The sequence below is a fragment of the Heliconius melpomene genome, chromosome 15 (assembly GCF_056956725.1).
Source record: "Heliconius melpomene rosina isolate 202511_hmr_F chromosome 15, ASM5695672v1, whole genome shotgun sequence".
Taxonomy (NCBI): Eukaryota; Metazoa; Arthropoda; class Insecta; order Lepidoptera; family Nymphalidae; genus Heliconius; species Heliconius melpomene.
Window position 1 is genome coordinate 5,592,627 of NC_140403.1, and position 20,446 is coordinate 5,613,072.

At 32.5% G+C, this 20,446-nt stretch overlaps 1 protein-coding gene and 1 pseudogene across 1 annotated transcript in view; both read left to right on the forward strand.

Moving 5' to 3' along the window:
• LOC146531455 (4-galactosyl-N-acetylglucosaminide 3-alpha-L-fucosyltransferase 9-like) overlaps nucleotides 1–20,446 on the forward strand; it is a 251,987-nt gene that overhangs the window by 123,877 nt on the left and 107,664 nt on the right. The window lies entirely within an intron of this gene.
• On the forward strand, nucleotides 1,923–3,177 carry LOC146531458 (polyglutamylase complex subunit TTLL1 pseudogene; annotated as a pseudogene).

Consider the following 20,446-nt stretch of genomic DNA (forward strand, 5'->3'; position numbering starts at 1 on the left):
GCTAGTCGTGGCCCAGAGGCATAAGTGTGTGACTGTAATCGCGACTGGTTGTGGATTCGATTCCCACTAGAGGAAATGAAATATTTAATATTTTTATTTCTTCGCTGTAGTGAAGAGGCAACTCGCGTCATTGAGTTAAGCCACTCAACCCTTAATATCTCCAAAGAAGTTTACAATTTTTATTGAAATTGAAGTAGACATTTCAATTTAATTAAAATAATATTCGCTTAAAAAAATATTAGTTTTGTATATTATAGAAACTCTGGCCCCGTATACAGAATATTCCAAGAAAATATTTGGTTTACCATTTCAAAACAGGTCACTGAAAGACTTCCATACGTCTGTCCCTTATAAAGGATTCATTAGTTTAAATGACAGTGCCCTTTCTTAGTGGGCGACGTAAATACTTAAACTCTTACCCTTTTAGACCTTTACTAATTAACCTATTATAGTTATATTTGTCACAAAAACAAATATATTCTGAGATGCCGTCGCGCGACGGTAGTGGGTTCGATTCCCACTCAGGGGAAAGATAAGCTTGCTCTGGCACCTAGGCGTTGAGTTTCGCCATTCAACACGAAATGCCTCAAAAAATTCGGCGGATAGTGGGGAACGGAGTGTCTTAACACTAGGTTCCCTCTGCCTACCCTGCTAAGTGCGGGATAAAGCGTGAAACTGTTTTTTTTTTTAAGAAATATATTCGAATGAATAACATTTTGTGAATATATTATTATGTTGATATTTTAGTTTCCCGTATAGAAGAAGTTTACTGCGCCTCGCTACAACTTCTACACAATATCAGAGAACTTTTAATATGTTGTCTCAAAGGAAAAGATATACTACGAGAGACTCCAAGTTTAAAGTAGCTTAAGCAACTGATCGCGCGCTCTAAGATATGCTAATGTTGGCAGTTCTACATTAAAACACTACGCTTTATATTTTCTATGCGACTTGTATTTAAAATTTAGTTTGGAAAGCAGAAATTAAATATTTTAATCAGAGTTGATAAAACACAACTAAATATTTTAAGTAATTATGTATTCAATGCAAGCGGCCAATTTTCTGAAATCGATTAATAAATTTCAATATAGTAAAAATTTAAAATAAAAACCTTCATACAAAATGTCAACATTAATAACATATAAGTAGAAATAGCATATACTATTAAATTAATGCAATAGAATTAACATATAAATAATGTATACAAAGTTATATGGGAGTACCGGGAGTGGGTATCTCGTTGGGCATAATTCAAATTTAAGCGAAACGGCGAGGATATCGTTCACAAACTTGTTAATATGCTCGAACTGTCGCCGTTACCGAAGTCCCGAGTTCATTACATTTTCTAAGCGCTTACTTACAATGTGAAATTAGGGGATTTGGTAAAAGTTCAACTTACGAAACTTGATTTTTTATATAAATGTAATAAATATAAAAGTATTTGTAATCGGAGAATGCAATGATGTTTATGATCTCGCTGTCGTAATGTCTTTAAATTTTGTCGAAAACGGGGATGGAGATTTATAACACTAAGTTCCTTCTACTATTATTTATGTCACCTTACAAAACCTGTTTTTATCAGATTCCACTTTATATAAAAATATAATTAATTAATTTTACTAAATAACTACTTACCTAATTTTTTTATCTCAATCTATATAGATTACTAGCGGCCTGCTTATATACACCCTAAAGGGGTGAAGGCGAATTAATATAAGGCGAATATTTTTAAGACTCTAATGTAATTGAAATTGAATTCTTGATATATGGCGTTACTCTAATGTAAGTCTAAACACATTTTATATGAGAGCTGTCAAAATAAAAAGAAAGAATGTAACATTTATGTCAAATTTGTGACGTTTTTAACATTTTTTTACATAAACAATATTATTTCAAATATTATTAATTATTTATAAAGTATTATGGAGAAAAAACAAGTGACTTATTGCACGGACTTGGAAAAGTCTGTAATCACTAGTAACTTCGAGCGACGTGGCTGGGTTCAAGTAGGACCTGAAGAGGAATGGAATTTTTACTGGTCCTTTACACAAAACTGTCGCACCTTATTTAGCATAGACAGTGGATACAGAATGACTGACAACCAAATAATCAACCACTTCCCGAACCACTACGAGCTGTCTCGTAAGGACTTACTGGTGAAAAATATTAAACGTTATCGTAAAGAGCTAGAACGTGAAGGGAACCCTCTTGCTGAGAAATCAGAAATAACGTTAACCAATGGACAAACCGCAATGAGATATACACACCTGGACTGGATCCCGATCACCTACGTGCTGCCCGCCGACTATAACATGTTTGTTGAAGAATATCGAAAGTCACCTCAAAGCACTTGGATCATGAAACCTTGTGGGAAGTCGCAAGGGGCCGGCATCTTCCTAATAAACAAGCTTTCAAAACTCAAGAAGTGGTCCCGCGAAGTGAAAGCTCCGTTACACCCACAACTCGGAAGTAAGGAAAGTTACGTGATATCGCGATATATTGACAATCCCCTATTGATTGGAGGTAAGAAATTTGATCTGAGGCTGTATGTATTGGTGACATCATTCCGCCCCCTCAAAGCTTATTTGTTTCGACATGGATTCTGTAGATTTTGTACCGTGAAATACGACACCAGCGTGACAGAACTGGATAATATGTACGTTCACTTGACAAACGTTAGCGTTCAGAAGCACGGCGGTGACTATAATAGTCTACATGGTGGTAAAATGAGTATACAAAATTTTCGGCTGTATTTAGAAGGCACGCGCGGGCGGGCGGTGACCGATAAGTTGTTCGCTGACATGCAGTGGCTGATAGTCCACTCTCTGAAAGCTGTTGCGCCAGTAATGGCTAACGACCGCCATTGTTTCGAATGTTATGGGTACGACATTATTATAGATAATCAACTGAAGCCGTGGCTTGTTGAAGTGAACGCGTCACCTTCCTTGCAGTCAACCACCCACAACGACAGGATATTGAAGTATAAACTGATCGACAATATAATTTCGGTGGTGGTGCCGCCAGACGGGATACCTGACGCTCGGTGGAATAAAATTCCAAGCGACGAAGCCTTAGGTGACTTCGACGTGCTGATCGATGAGGAACTGATGGAGAAGGAGGACGCGACTACTTCACGCTGTAATAAAAGTCGATTTAGATCAGGAATTTATTAGTATATGTTTATTAGCAACTTTATTTATGTATTCGTTTTATATATAATTGATGAATTAGTAAAAATATCAAAAATCTGTTCTGTTAATTTATGAATATTAATTAAAAAATATATGTAAAACACTAACTGTATTGACTATACTCATTTTCCTTCAATTTACTTGTATTACAAAAGTATAAGAAAATTTATTAAAAAGAAAACAACTTTTACGAGTCATTAATTTTAAGTCGCGCTATAAGCTTAAGCTTATCGATGTTTCAAAACGATTGGCCCTTTGTTGCGACACGCGTTCGTGTGAACAGAATGGTCCTTTAATAAAAAATATCAGATCTGTTTCGGGCTCATAATATGGGCGTTTGGTTTACTGCAACATATATTTGTCTCCTTTTTCAATATATTATCAAATATTAGGATATTATTATTGTTGTATGTACAATGCTGAGAGTTAAATCTACTCTTTACTTAAAATAAATACGAATTACTTACAGAAACTCATCTCCTCGCTTATAAATATTATTTTAGAGAAATTCTGTATCTAATTCATTTCATTTTATTCATTCATTCAAAAGTAATAATAAATAACCATTCATTCTTCCGTGTGGGAATCGAACCCATAGCCTGTCGTTTGTCTTATTACAGGTCAATTATATTGATATTATTAATGAACCTAATCCATTATAATAGTAAATTTTATCAAAACCCACCAAGGCCATTAGCATGGAATATTAAGCAATATGCAGATTTCCTATTTGCAATGCCATCACATGAAACATCGCCACTTCCAATCTATATTAACTTTCCGAATGGATTCGATAGTGCTGTGCCAAGTTAGCCACTCGGCGCCTATTAAACACTAACAAGCTACGAAATACATTAAAATAAAAGATGAATATTTCTTTTTTTTTTACTTTTTTGCACTAAGCAGATAATGTTTGTAGAAATTACTATTTGTTTGTATTATTTATTAATAAATATTTATTCTTATTATTTTTATTAGAGTAGCCTCATTTCAAGAGTAGCCTCTTGACTGTTTCTTAGTTAGAAGCACCATTGTACATGACTTTTCCAAATTTTCGTAATATTACAAGCTTTAATCTTTTCCTGATAATGTGGGCCTACAGATAAATGACAATAAACGTTAAATTTTAAGACGGGAGAAAATTCAATTTGCATTTTTATACGAAGTTACAAAAAGAAATAAATATATTAGTTAATTTTGGCCTTCTATTATAAAAATAAAAAAACTAAGTATTAAATTTCGGTATTATAGACATTTTTTGGAAAGAATAGACATCTCGTTTTACAGCTTTTTACTCCGACGTTTATCTTACTCCATGAAATAAAATCAATTATTCCCCCTAGTGGGGATTGAACTCGCACTCTTCGCTTTTACATTCATGCACTATTTTATTGTGTTATGATGACCTCAAAAGTTTATAAAATAAAATGAAATAATACAATATTAAATAGATCGATACGTCTAGAGCTCTACAAATATTGTTCTAATAGTTTCTATCAGTTTTCTTTCTTTCATGTTTTCAATAAAACAAACCCTGAAGACAGTCTAATCTTGAAATAACAAAAAAACATTATTTTAACGAAGTAGGTAACTATTTAATATATTATTTAATTAAATAAAATTTTATTTTTTACGTATTTTATATTAATTTGTGTATTTTATACAAACGAAGATGATGAAAAAAAGATTTATTTTAATTTGAACCTATAATATATTTTTGTACCGCGAGCAATTTTATTGGTTTTGATTTTTTTTTTTTTAGAATATGTAGAGTGAGGCATAAAAAATAAACTCATAATTTTGTATACAATAATAATTTATTTAATTAATTAATTTTAAATCCTCAAAATATCAAAAAAAACTATTGAAATATAGTTTTCCAATAGTAATAATTAGATTTACACGCAATCGATATCAATTACCATCATCATTACTAATACTTCGCACGTTATTCCATTACATTAATTTAATTAGACATCGTTTGTATCGCTGATATTTCAATTTCATATTGAAATTTAACGCACCGTCGGTTTTATTCGCTCCAGCTTCGAATGTATGAATAAATTAGCTCGATTATAACACGTGTCTAATGAATTATAATTTTGTAATTGACTTCCGCGTGTTTCGTGTCGCGTCGTGTGAAGGCCTTGTACCTGAGTCCCTATTTCCTTAATAACCTGAAATTGATATTATAGGAAACCAAATTGTTGTGTTAATATGTCTTTTTTTTTCAGCTTCACTTGAGTATCCTGAGCACAACAGAGGGAACCTAGTGTTAAAACATTCCGTTACCCATTTTTATTTATATTGTAAGTCAATCACTTCATGTCAAATTTCTTAACTATTACGAGTGTATGTAAGTCCACGAAAAGTACCTTACTCTTACTCTGCAAAAAACTATTTAAACTTAAAGTTTTGATTGCGTTAACTTGGATGCTTAATTTTTTTAAAGAGCTTAGAATATTTGCTTGATACCTCCACACGATTTGAGGTACGGAACCCTAAAAATTATAGATTCCTAATATTTTTTAGCAAACAACTTACAACCGTGCAACAAAAGGCATATCTGCAGATAATGTATCAGTCACATGGAACATAGATATGTGTATCTACATATATTTCTCAGCATCTTATCACGGAACCCTCGTCAAGTTGACATTTACAAACCTCGCGTGTGTTACTTTTTAATGTTGTTATATACTCGTATGTGTAGCTCTCGACTTTTATCGTAAGACATAAATATTTTTTTTCACGCTGTATCCCGCATATAACCGGATAAGCAGAGGGAATCTAGTGTTAAAACACTCCGTTCTCCACGAATTTTTGAGGCAATACTTGTTGAGTGGTGGAAATCAATGACGTGCTTTGCCTTGGTACTAGAGTGAAAAGATGAAAATCTTTTAACATAATAATTCATTCCCACGAGGCAGGATCGAACTAACGATTCACCCAGCCATTACGTTACAGACAGTCAGTTTAAAATTGTCGATCCAAGTCCCATAATTTTTAATTCAACTGTATTGAACGCCAATTTAAGAAAATTTCGCAATCTCGATAATTATATGTTTCTACTATATGTGCATTATCACGCAAAGGAAATCGAAAAAAAAATTATAAGGAAAAAGGAAGCTGCCAACCATTTATACTCCGGCTACAATCAGTTTATCAGATATTGGAGACATCACGTTGCGGTTCTCTTTCCCGTTTATTTCATCCTATTTTCTTTTATACACGAATTGAATCAATCTACGTAAATCGAAATTTCACAAACTTGGCCAGTGGAATTGATTTTGCAACTTACATAAGACAAACACATGCTAACTCAAGCAAATATATAATTTTGTTAAAAGAAATTTCTATTTTCTTAAGCACTTACTTTAAAAAGAAATATGTTTTTATAAAATAAAATGTATGGTTTAGGTAACGCGACGGTCGTGGGTTCGATCCCCACTCGAGGAAGTTAAATATTTATTTACGTTTATATTTCCATTACTTCGCTCTGGTGTCGAGGCAAAGCGCGGCGTTGAGTTAAACTTAACACGCGATGCCTTCAGAATTCGGCAGAAAGTGGGGAACGGAGTGCCTTAACACTGTGTTCCCTCTGCCTACCCTGCTGTGTGCGGGATACATCGTGAAGCTGGTTTAGGTAATTGTAAAATGAGCAAAAAAATCAATATTTTTTCTACCTAATATTGGATAGTTCTAGGTTCGTTCCCCACTTAGGGGAATAATATACGTATTTTCTTTTCCTTGTTCTGGTAACACAAAGTTAGCGTTTACCACTCAACTAGATATAAAGAGAAGGACCGTTGTTAACATTAAGGTACTATGTTCTCTTCTTACCCAGCTATATAAGGCATAAAACGTGAACGTATTATGCGCTTCATGCTGTATACATGGACTTTTACTTGGTTATGCTAAATATATGTTTTGAAATATTTTCTTCTTCTAAATATTTTTGCTAAATACTTCACTTCCTCGAGCGGGAACTTTTGTGAGTAATGTAAGTAGATCGTATTAGGCCAGTGGGATAATGATTGATGTGAACACAACGGTTGTGAGTTTGATCCTCACTCAAGGGGGACTGATTATTGTTTGTACTAGCAAGCGTGGCGTTAAGTTACGCCATGGAACAAGCAATACAATTGTGCTAAGTCATTCCATCCATCCATCCATCCATCAGCCTTTTAAGGTACACTGCTGGGCATAGGCCTCCCCCAATGCTGGCCACTCCGTCCGGTCCTGCGCCACTTGGTATCCTTTGCATACACTGCTGTGAAACTAACAGAAAAGATACTACGGTATTTTAATTAAATATTTTTAATAAATTTTAAGTCATATAAAAATACGAAAAGACCTATGTTTTGTATTAGATCGATGAAATATTTTCTATAAAGTATAAAACAATGGACTATTGAATCGAGTTTCTTGTCTTTTCGTCAATCGTCTAAATTGTTCGTATTATTATGACGAATTTTTGAATTAATTGAGCGTGAATTTATTTCGTGTTTTTATTCCTTTTAAAGAAATTGTTTATTTTTTTACTAAAGTATTCTATTAAAGTAACATTTTGTCATACTCTTTTGGTTTATATTGCCTCGAGCCTTGAATTTAAATATAATTATTTAAAATATTACTTATCGTCTATATTTAGTGTGGATTAAAAAATACACTTGTATAATAACAGTCTACCACTAAAAGTATCACCGCAATGTTAGAGTATCGACACAATCCCGTCAACCTGTCACTCCCTCGCCATTCTAATGCTGCGAGTTAATTAAAGAACCTATTCGAAGCAGACTAATTAGAGATTAATCAGTTCACGTCCTCGATTCCATCGCATTTGAAAGTTTTTTTTCTCTTTAATTAGTAATTTCGTAATAAAGTCATTAAAAACAATAAATTTATTATTTTTTATTTTATTGTTATTTTTAATAGTTTTATGTTATTAGAAAATAATTCCTACAAATCTTCTTATTTACGTTAAAATAATGTTTTCATTAAAATAAATTTATAAAATAAACAGAAAATTTAATTTATACTACAGCATAGAAAGCTCTGAAGGGCGCTCCAAAAGTCTTAAATGGGGACCTTTTACGGTTTGTATAAATCCGTCAACGTGAAATCGTTTTGTGAATGCCTCAATCGAGAAGTAATTTCTCAAAGCAATAGTATTTATTGAAATTGTGAAGCGCGGTGAGGTTTATGGAAATAGAAATATACTTGTAAAGATTTTCTTTTAGTTTTCCTTCTATTATAATTTTATTCTAAAGGAACCTAAGTTAAGGTTAAATGCTAGTTGGACTTGCCTATCGAGGCTTACCTACCAAATGTAGGATTGTAGTCAAAATCAAAAATAGGAAGTACAACGTAGACAAACTTAAATTCTGATTTTACACTTACAGATAAATGATTTTGACAAACAGGCAATATAGTGGCAACAAACCTATAAGAGTTCCGATTTTTTTCTATTGAGGTAAGGAAACCTATTTTTATTATAGGCTATTCTTTATTTTTCTTCAGTACAACTTCACGTCATTAAGCAATGAATGAAACTATGAATAGTTGTTTAAAACAATTAGTTGCTGTTTAAAAAACGTCAATGACTGTTTTAAATTCATTTTATTATTCTCATGTACCTATACTGTATTATGAAACCATGTAGATTGGTATTTCAATTTACAATTACATTTGTTTATGGAGGTATAAATATAATAGTTACTAGTGTCCCGCTCGCGGTTTTGCTTGAACTACACGATTATTAATTTAATACCCTGAATATAGCACAAAGTGTGCTGCAAAATCGATTGGTAGTGGGTTCGATCCCCACTCGAGTAAAAGAAATATTTATTTAAATTTATATTTTCATTTCCTCGCTCTAGTTACATGGCAAAGCGCGGCATTGAGTTATGCCAGTTATCACACAATGCTTCCAGTATTCTGTGGATAGTGAGGAACTTGGGAGTGCCTTAACACTACCCCTTTGCCTATCCTGCTGTGTGCGGAGTACAGCGTGAAGCTGATATATATATATATATATATATATATATATATATATATATATATATATATATATATATATATATATATATAGGATTACTTTTTAGTCAATCTGTCTAGAATATTTGCCTTGAGATCGCGTGGAGCTATCAAGTTGAGACCCTTGAATCATAGAAAAAAAACAATTTTCTAAGTCAACACAATCAAAAGATGACTTATAATACAAATAAAGAAAAAATACGGAAAGTGAAAATTAATATGTATTTCATAAAAATAAAACGATTACAAATTCATATCTGTAGTTCATTTCATAATAAATGAGCGCATAAGCCCGCAAATTTAAGTTTGTCAACTTTGACAAGTTATATTGTACTTACCGTTGACCTATAATCCTGAAATTAACCGGCTTTTTTAAAGTAGATTGTAATTAAAAACCAAAAACTTTCAAGGCTTTATTAACATTGTAAAAAAGACTCTTATATATAACAAGAAATATTAAAGTGCCTGTACATTACGTGCTCTATAGAAGTGTTTATGTAAAGCTGGAGTGCCCTTTCAAGAGGAACAAATGGTTGCTATTTAAGCTTTCCCTTTCAGACCGCCCTGTCAGTAGTTAGGCACACTCTACCGCCTTACGCCGGATTATTTGAAACCTTTGTACACAGCAAGTATGAGGCAGGCTTGTGGAGGTAAGATGTTTCACTTAACTGGTTCTACCTTATATTTGCTCTTTGTACATGGAAATTATGTGATAAACGAATACTTATGGAAGAAAATGATCATGGCTTAGTCGTCAGTGCACTTGTACGGTTTCCAAGGGATATTCGTATAGGAGCGGGTTCAAATCTCGTTAAATTAAAAATCAAACGATTTAAAAAAATTAATACTAAATACTGTTATTATAATTAGAATAAGATATTTAATAATAAAATTTATGCTTAATCCTTTTACCTTCATAGATAAGTTTGCGTTAATTCCAAACTTCACAAAGTCTATAGTGGGTGTGTCTATTTGGCGGTCTTGTATTCACAATGACGCGAGCCGCAGCAAGCCGAGCACGCTTAAATATAATTGTACGCGGCCATATTAATTAACAAAACAACTAAGTGCTTTAGGTTTATGTGCTTTTAGGTAACATTTTCAAATATTTTTTTTTACTCAATTAAAATATCTTACATAGACTAAAATTAGAATGTATCTAGTTATTTCTTTCATATTCATATTTCTTTATAGGATTTTTACCCAATAAATATGAGAGCGGCTTTTGGAACACTAGAGTCGACTTCTATACAGATATATTTCAAGTGGTCGTTAGTATACTCAACAGACCAACATATATGAAACCAATCAAAATATATAAAAAATATTACCTAAGGCCTATATAGATATCAAATTTATTGTATTTAATATGAAATATTTAATATTTTCATTTTCTTTACACTGGTGTTGACTACCTCTTTTTACTACGAGTGAAATCGTAAAGCTAAAAATAAGTATTATGTATATAATTGCTATATAGAAATATCTCCAGACGTACCGACGGTCGATGGAGCCGATACGTGCTAGAGTGGAGACCGCGCTTAGGCAAGCGTATTGTAGGACGCCCTGCAGCACGGTGGACGATTTAAAGAAGGTGGCTGGCACCGGATGGATGCGAGAAGCCCAAGACCGGGATGGTTGGCGCTTAATGAGGGAGGCCTACGTTCAGCAGTGGACGGCGATAGGCTGATGAAAAATAGAAACATCTTGTATATATTATGTTATACTAGAGGCCCGCTCGCGGTTTCACCCGCGTGAACTATGTTATTATTAATTTCTGTCTCCATGACTACGTCCTAGTGACGTCTATGCAAAATTTGAGACTCCTAGCATTTGTAGTAAGGAAGTTTCATATAAACTTTCGACCCCAAAAACAACCCCTTAGAAATCGAATATTGCAAATTCCCGTCTTAGCGAGCACCTACGTCCTATAAGTAACTGCTATACAAAATTTGAGATTCCTAGCACATGTAGTTTCTGAGATTTCGTGATGAGTGAGTGACCTTTCGATTTTATATATATAGATTAACACTGGGACATACATCTAATGTAAAGCATATTTATAATGTACTTATTAGGCGAAAAACACGAAAGGAAAAAAATAAAAATCGTTAAAGATTCACAGATTTTATGATGAAATAATTTATGGAAGTAAATTTGTATTTATTAAAAAGCATATTCTTATACCATTATTGATTTTACTAAAATATATCTAACTTTAAATGAATATTCTAACGATGACGAAATAACGTGATTGAATCTAAAGTTTTCATTCGAATGAAATTGTTCCGGTTTCTATAGATTCCGATTTAGGAGCTTCGTCCTATATGGAGTGATGCCAAATAGTACAAAACGTATAGTACTGTTATTTTATACTTATTGAAATACTGCTTTTTCTAAATTGATAGGTTTTAGTTTCCAATTGAATATAATATATATTTATAAACTAAGAGCGCGAGATTCTCTGCGAGATGTTTTCAAAGATGCAGGTATTCTTACAGTTGCTTCCCAATTTATATACTACTAGCGACCCCCTTGCGGCTTCGCCCGCTTTTACTACTGGATTATTCATATAATGTATGTTTGCAAAGCACTTAAGATAATGTGAAAATTAATTAAATCTTAATGCAACCCACATTTTCGTAGTTCCAATAAGGATTTTCCAATTGTTTTACTCGGCAAGGATTTTTTAGTAGGTATCGTAAATTTAAAATATATTTAAATTACTATTTTTAGATAGTTAAATGACTATTTTTAAACGGAATAAATTATAAACAAAAACCTACCTACAAATAACTACTACAAAAAATATGAAACCAAATATATCGCGCTGAAATAATACATTCAACTCCAATTATCCAATACGTGCAAACGCATCTAAATCTTCGTTGCTATAAAGGCAGGCGGGGTTTTTTTTTCGAGCTTGTGGTTAATGCTGAAGAGGGTATTCTGTCCCTGATGAAAAGCAAGCACTGCGTGGATGCCTGTGAGGAAAATTAAATAGAATGCATTGGCCGGGAATCGAACCTGGGCCGCCCGCGTGGCAGGCGAGCATTCTACCACGGAACCACCGATGACTGCTCATGACGCGCTTGTATAAGCAAAACGTCGCGGGGCGCGTTTCACAGCAAGGATGTTTTGATATTGTAACAACTTCTAAAGTACTTATTAAAATGAAAAAACAGTAAAAGACGGTTTTGATCTACATTAAATGGTCAACGTAACTAATATACTTATTTATATGCTGAGAGTAAGGGATAAGTAAAACTTAAGTCGGCACAGCTGATGAGTCAACGGCGTGATGTGTCAACAATTAAATGCGGTTTACTCTAAAACTATTCGCAATTTCGAAATAGTGTAAACAGCAAATTTTATCTTTGTTTAACGTAGAAAATTAATAAAGTATTTTAAAGGATAAGGATTAATACCATTATGGAAAAATATCCCTCACAATAAAAAATATATTGAAATTAGTATTTTTAGAGAGAAATATGATCACTACACGTTATCCTTAAAAGATAAAAATATGCTCTCGCTGACTTTTTTGTAGATCTTATTAAGAGGAACAATACTCCAGTACATTATTTTCATGTAGTACTTACCATTAAAGCAGCGCATGCGCGAAAGTGTCTCAATGGGTAGGACTTTAGACACATTTATCGTATTTATGTTAATTTACATAAGAATGTACAAATAATAAACTATATATAAACCTTCCCTGAGAAATACTCGACCTAATGGTGAAAACCGCATAAAAATCCGTTGGGTGGTTTAGAAGAAGAAGAGTTAGAAAGTTCAGACAGACACGAAAAGCGACTTTGTTTTATAAGATACTAGAGGACGCGCGCAGCTTCGCTTGCGTATTTAAGGGTGAATTCTAATAACCCATGAAACATATGTTCAATTAAATATTTTTAAGAGTCTAAATATCAAATTTTATAAAAATCTGTGGCGATTTAAGAAATTTCCCATACAAACTTTCAACCCCTTATTTGCACCCTTAGGGGGAGAATTCTAGAAAACGATGAAACACGTGTTCAATTAAATACTTTTAAAAATCTAAATTTCAAATTTTATAAAAATCGGTGCCGATTTAAATTATTTTCCATACAAACTTTGAACCCCTATTTCACCCCTTTAGGGTTAAAATTTTTCAAAACCCCTTCTTAGTGGATGTCCAGATTACGAAAGTAAACTTTTGTCAAAATTTAACGTTTCTACGCACAGCGGTTACGGCTGTGCGTGCGTCTTACCTCAGTCAGTGAGGACAAGGCCTTTTATATATATAGATAGGATAGGATAGGATAGGATAATAATCTCTTTGTCCGACAAAATATACATTGGCATAGTAAACATAGTGACAATCATACGATAGAAACGAGAAATAAAGATAAGATTATTACTCCAAGTTTTCGCCTCCAAAAAGTTAATAAATCTTTTATGGGTCTGAGCATACGTGTATATAATAAAATTCCACAGTGTATTCTAGATTTGCCACTTCCAAAATTTAAAATATCAGTAAAAAAAATTCTAACAAGTAAAGCTTATTACACTGTTCAAGAATACTTAGAGGACAAACATGTATGGAATTAATGTCTATTGAATGTAATGCAGGATAGCTGCCAGCTAATGTAACAGATTGTGATTGTACCATTGATTTTGAAAAGAGCAACTGTTGAGTTTCTTGCCGGCTCTTCTCAGCAGAACTGCCTTCCGAACCGGTGGTAGCTTTTTGTTCATATGTTCATTCGGCGATTCAAAAGTGCTTATTATAAGTTTATTTGAATAAAGAATATTTTGAATTTGAATTTGAATTTTTGAATTTATACAAAATCTGTAAGTAGAAAAAGATTCTTGGATTTAAACGTTGTAATTGGTCAAATCGGGATCGCCACAAATATAATAAATAAAACATTATAAAAATTCTTTTTTTTTAACTTCACGCTGTATACCACACACCGCAGGGTAGGCAGAGGGAACCTAATGTTAAGACACTCTATTCCCCACTTTCTGCCGAATTCTAGAGGCATTGCATGTTGAATGGCATAACTCAACGCCGCGGCTTGCCTCGACACTAGAGCGAAGAAATGGAAATATAAACGTAAATAAATATTTGACTTTTTTATTTTAAATACTTAATTACAATATATAGGTTATTTTATTACTTTTTTCAACAAGCTTTTAAAACGAATAGAACTCATTACTAATGGTGAATTTGGCATGTGAAAGATCTTTGAAGACAAGAAAATCTTTTAATATAAGTAGTATAGTTTATCATAAACATATTCGTCAAATATATACACAATAAAATTCACAAAACATACTACGTCACATATATAACTGTTAAATTTAAACAAGACCATCAATCTCTTCTCATAAACTAACTCTTAGTTACAGCACTAGTGCGACCACCACATCGTATAAGCTGCTATCTGTGGTAAGTGGTACCACCATTGTCTACCATTAGACTGTCACTGTGGGGAACAACTGTACAATGAATTACTAAACCAGCGACATTAAAGGTATATACGGTACTTAAGCAATTGGAATTACTGTTATTTCTATTAGCATACCCTTTTCAAATAGAATTCAGTTAAACCTATTTTTGATTTTTTTTTCAGCTTCACGCTGCTTTTAGTGTTAAGACACTCCGTTCCCCCTTTCTGACGATTTCTGGACGCATTGCGTGTTGAGTGGCATAACTCAACGCCGCGCTTTGCCTCGACAGCAGAGCGAAGAAATGGAAATATAAACGTAAATAAATATTTCACTTCCTCGAGTGGGGATTGAACCCTCATATCATAATCATAAATTCCTAAGCATATCATGGATTTATCACGTTGCAGCTAGAGGCGCTCAGAGAAATGCCTCGGAGTTCAAACCCTGTTTAAGCTCCTTTATAACGCGTATTAATGTTCATCTCCACTGTCCAAGTTCCTCTTCCTGCATACTCAAAGAAACGGTTTCACTAATACTAAAATAGCGACTTCAGAACTCCGAACCGACCGTCAGAAATCCGAAAATAAAAATGTACTTGTATTTTTTTAGCTTCTCGCATATAGTAGTGTAGGCAGAGGGACCGTAGTGTTATGACACTTCGTTCCCCATTTTCTGGGGGGTTCTTCGAAGCATTTCGTACTTAGTGGTCTCAACGTCTCGTTTTGTTTCGTTGCCAGAGCGAGGAAATGATGATAATTAATAATTTATTTCTACCAAGTGGAAATCGAACCCACAATCGAAACTAAGTTTTTAAACAACAAATATGTGTTTAGCTCGAATTTAAATGTTAATACATAGAGATAAAAATTGTTTTAAAGCTTTATATAACAAAATTAATGGTATTTCTAAACATTTATACGACGTACTATAATTTATATTCCCGCATAAATTCTCAAGTTAGCAGTTTATCCTGAATGTCCTCAAATGTAAAGTATTTTGGGATCACGTTATTACATGTGCCCTTCATTTACCAGCTTGTAACAACGCTTCCGAACACAAATTACTTTCTCAGACAGTATATGTTGTATTAAGTCAAATTATATAACTACTAGTGAACCCGAACGCGGCTACGCCCGCTTGAACTATACGAATATTTATTAAATATATTTATGAAATTATTTTCAGTTTTCAATAGAGAGATGCGTTAAGCAAGCTCATTTTGGGTGACGTTTTCTAACAACAAACTTTGCAAATCGTTGCTTAGCAACGGCGATTGTTATAAACATGGCGGAATAAATTTCATGTCAAATTAATAAGTATTTTAATATTTTGATATATATCGTAAATATTACAAACATGAGAAAAAAAAGTATCCTATGTTCATCCCAAGACCCTCAAGTATCTCTATATGAGTATTTTATCACAATTAAATTAGCGGTTTGGCCTTGATTGCGTAAAAGACAGACAGACAGACAGAGTTACTTTCGAATGTATAATATAGGTATGGATACAATTTATGTATACGAAGCCACTCGTTGCGCAGGGACACAAGCGTGTACTGAGTGACTGTAAACGCAACGGATTGTGGGTTCGATTCCCACTCGAGGAAATTAAATATTTAAATTGAATTCGCACGCAATGTCTTAATGAGAACGGATATCTTTATACTAAGGTCCGAAATTCCCTCTTACTTCCTGCTATGTGCTGGATACAGCGTAAAGCTAATTTTTTTTAAAACAGCTCATTTAATTAGACTTTCAATATTTTAAATATATAATGTTCATACGTATTTATTTTATTGTTATTATATCTTACATTAAATATACATATCTATAAATGAAATAAAGAAACTTTTGAAATAAAAGTCTAAGAAATAAGGAAAAGTAAATGTTAAGTTATCGAAATTAGATTAAATTCGAAAACGGCTCCCGCCATTTCTAAATAAATATTGTAATAGAGAAGAACCAATATTAGACGACTAGTGCTTTTACAGGAATAGAAACCGCTCTTATGATGTTCTCGTAATTAAAGCTATAAATTGCAAAGTTAGACAATACGAGTACCGATGCCGGTTTGTGAGATTGTGGTAACCAATTTTATTGTTTGATTAAGAAAATTTTGGAAAGTTTAGCGAGTTCAGTTCAAATTTGATTGGAGATTAACGATAAAATCGACGAGCAATTTTAATGAAATAGCAAACTTGTCGGATCAGTACCATGTTGGGAGAACGCTTGTGAAGATTTTAAAGAATCTCATGGAGAGTTTCCAAGAAAAATTGGATAATTTTAATTTATGTAAAAAATTGAGATTCTAATTCTAATGGTTACCGATACAATCTCGCATTATAGCAAGTTAGGCGGAGGGAACCTACTGCTAAGATACTGCGGTCCTCACATTCCACCGAATTCTAGAGGCATTGCGTGTTGAGTGGCAGAACTCAACGCCGTGGTTTGCCTCGACAGAATAAAAACATGAAATATTTAATTTCCTTGAGTGGTGATCGAACCCACAACGTATCGCGTTTATAGTCACACGCTTGCGCTCCTACGCTACCACTAGCCACAAGCATGCAATTATATGCACAGTACGTATGAATATATGTATTCCATTGCGTAGTAATATAACAAATATATATCTTCATCTAATAAGGTAAACTTGTAGTTTCCAAACGAAAATCTGATTACATATACGAGAACAAGCTACCAATTATATAGTATAGCATATAATATATAAAATACTATTTTTTATTAAAAAAGGGAATCGAAAAAAAATTGTAAAATAATATACCTTTTAAATATTAACCTTAATAATAAAGTTCATAGGTGTGTTTTCGGGATTTTTTTCAAAAAGTAAAACAAACATTTATATACGCCCACCTGTACGGGGTTTTTTCCTTTCGCCAATACAAAAAATACTATCTAAACCATCTGCTGTTTCAAACAAATCGAGTTTAAACGAAAAAAAATATATACGCGCCGAATTGACAACCTCTTTCAAATTTTCCGTCGGTAAAAATAACATACTAGCATAACGATATGCAAATATGCAAAATTGCAGAACTAATTGCAATTTTAATTAAAAATCTAATTATACGAATAAGTTTTAATAAATTTCCATTCTTCTCCAAAATCTCCATCCTAATTTAATTTAATAATACGCAAAAAATAATTGAAATGTGGTTCCGTTCTCGTTCTTGTTTGCAGCAAGATTGTTTTCACTTAGCGTAGCATTTCAAGTGTAACCTCTACATTCATAAAAGCCTTCTAACCACAAACGTAGAGTGCGCCGTAGTTTACTTTCTACTCAGTATAATGAAATGCATTAAAGTACGTGTTTAAACTAGGATTATATTAGGAAGAGTGTTTGAGGAAAATGTGTGCTTAATCTTTACAGCTTCGACGGATGTGTCCATACTGAGAATCTTGTATTTGCGGTTTTTTTAAATATTTTGTATAACATAGTGAAACGTTATGTTAAATTTTATAGAGACATATAAATTGTATCTTTACGTATATTATAAAAAAAAGCACAATTTTAACAAAATTTTCGATTTAAATAAAATAATAAAGCATGGTCGCTGTTAAATTTATAAAAATCCAAATTGCTTCTTGTTCCCTTTAATTAAACCTCTTGCGTAAAGCTTCGGTAAAGAGCGGTTTTTTTCTGAAGAACAAAGGAGTAAAGTGCGCTCATTTTTTTTGGAAATGAAACAAATACAGTATATTACAATTCTTTTTAAGAAAGAACAATACTTTTTTAGGGTTCTGTACCTTTTAAGGAAAAAGAAACCCCTATAAGATCACTTTGTTTTCCGTCCGTCTGTCTGTCTGTCAAGAGCCTTTATCTAAGGAACGATTGGAGATATCGAGTTAAATTCAAACCGTATACGGTCTACGGTCCGTTGATTTCCTACAAAAAATGTTTTTATACATTTACTTTAAAAAAAAGATATGGTCGTTTATTTTTGAAAAAACGTGTATTTCGACACTATAAAGGCAATCAAAATTAATAGGGTACGTTCAGACCTAGAATTTTGCAATTTTTAGCTCAGGAAAAGATCTCAAAACTAGAACTTAGAACTAATTGCAAAGAAACGTAAAAGTAACCAGTTAATATAAGAAAAGATATCATATTTCTAATCACGTAGCTAGGAAACGCGCTCATTCGGTTAGTCGATTACGGAAAAAGATTTCCTATGGTCGACCACAATGCTAAAATTTATCATATTGCTGGCGCCTGCAGTAATAAACTATAAGAATAAACTGATTCAATTTTGCTTTCAATTATTTTCTACTTGATATTTTGTTATATTTTTAACCTTTAACTATGGACGTGATTTTTTTATAACACAAATATGGACGTCGGGTCTGTCAGACCAGTGTATTTATTGGTCATATTCCGTCTGTTTTTTAAATGAAGAAGACAATTTTATGTTTTAGTTTACATGAATAGCCTCTAATCAAACAAAATCAATATAAATAAAATCGCTTTTTATTAAACTTTACGCATCACAACGATTTAAGTAACTTAAAGTCACAATTTCAGTCTTTGGCCACATGGGATGACTCTTAAGAAAATAATACTATAAAAAAAAGACAGATAATAAAATAAATATTTTTTTAACAAAATATAAAGTCTAACAATTAAAAAAAATAAAGAAATTACATCTTATGTTATAAAATAAAAATTTTGACAACACCTCAAGATAAGGTACAATTGAACATCGATACACAATGGCTTTCAACATTGTTGGCTAACAGGACGATTGCAGTCAACATAAGTATGTGTTGTCTTTCTATATATCTTTTGGGGGCAAAGTGTACATGTTTTTCAAGAACCCAAAACTTTTTTTTTAGCTTCATGTTCAATAAATGATAGATCAGATCGCGAAACGCAGTCAAAGTCATTCTCAATTCTTAGAGTAGTTTAGTACACGAAACGCGTCTTTTTATTTGATAAAGTGCTATTTTCTTTATAAAATGTCGTCGTCCAATTCTTTTGTTTGATGTTGATTATAAAGTACCGATATTTTTGTCCCTGACGTGCTAGGTCGATAATTTTTTTCCATTTTATCATAAAAACTAAAAAAATTGAATCTTTTTTAGGTAAATAATATTTATATTACTAAAATATATAACAAACAATGCAAAATAATATATGATATATAACAATAAAAGCATTTGAATACAAATAATACAATTAAAATATTAAAGTATATTTTGTAATATTATAAAAATGTATGGCGTTTTGAAATCATTCTTGTATGGGAAACATGGACGTCGGGTCTGACAGACCCAGGCCCCGTTTAGAAAGTTAAATACTCAAGTGTTTTGAACCCAGAGACACAACCACTGCTATCTACATTCATTTTGTCACTAATACGAAAGGTACTGAGAGACTCAGTGGCGGAGGTCACCGAGAAGTGGCCGATTTGTAGAATTCGTAGAACTGTCTGGTCTGTCAGACCCGACGTCCATACTTAAAGGTTAAGTAATATTTTAACATTAACAAGAAATTATAATACAGATATGTATATGATAAATATATATCTTTAGAAGTGGTTGAAGTCTTAGTTAATTTGTCAAATGTTAACTATTCTATTATTTCACATTTATAAATTAAAGTCATTTCAAATGCTTAGTTAGGTACTTAAATTATTAAAAAAATGTCGTAATTATTACAAAATAAATTCTAAACTTTTCATTTAAAAATTTAAAAAATGTTGTAATTATTATAAAATAGATACTAAACTTTTCATTTATTTATATTTTTAATAT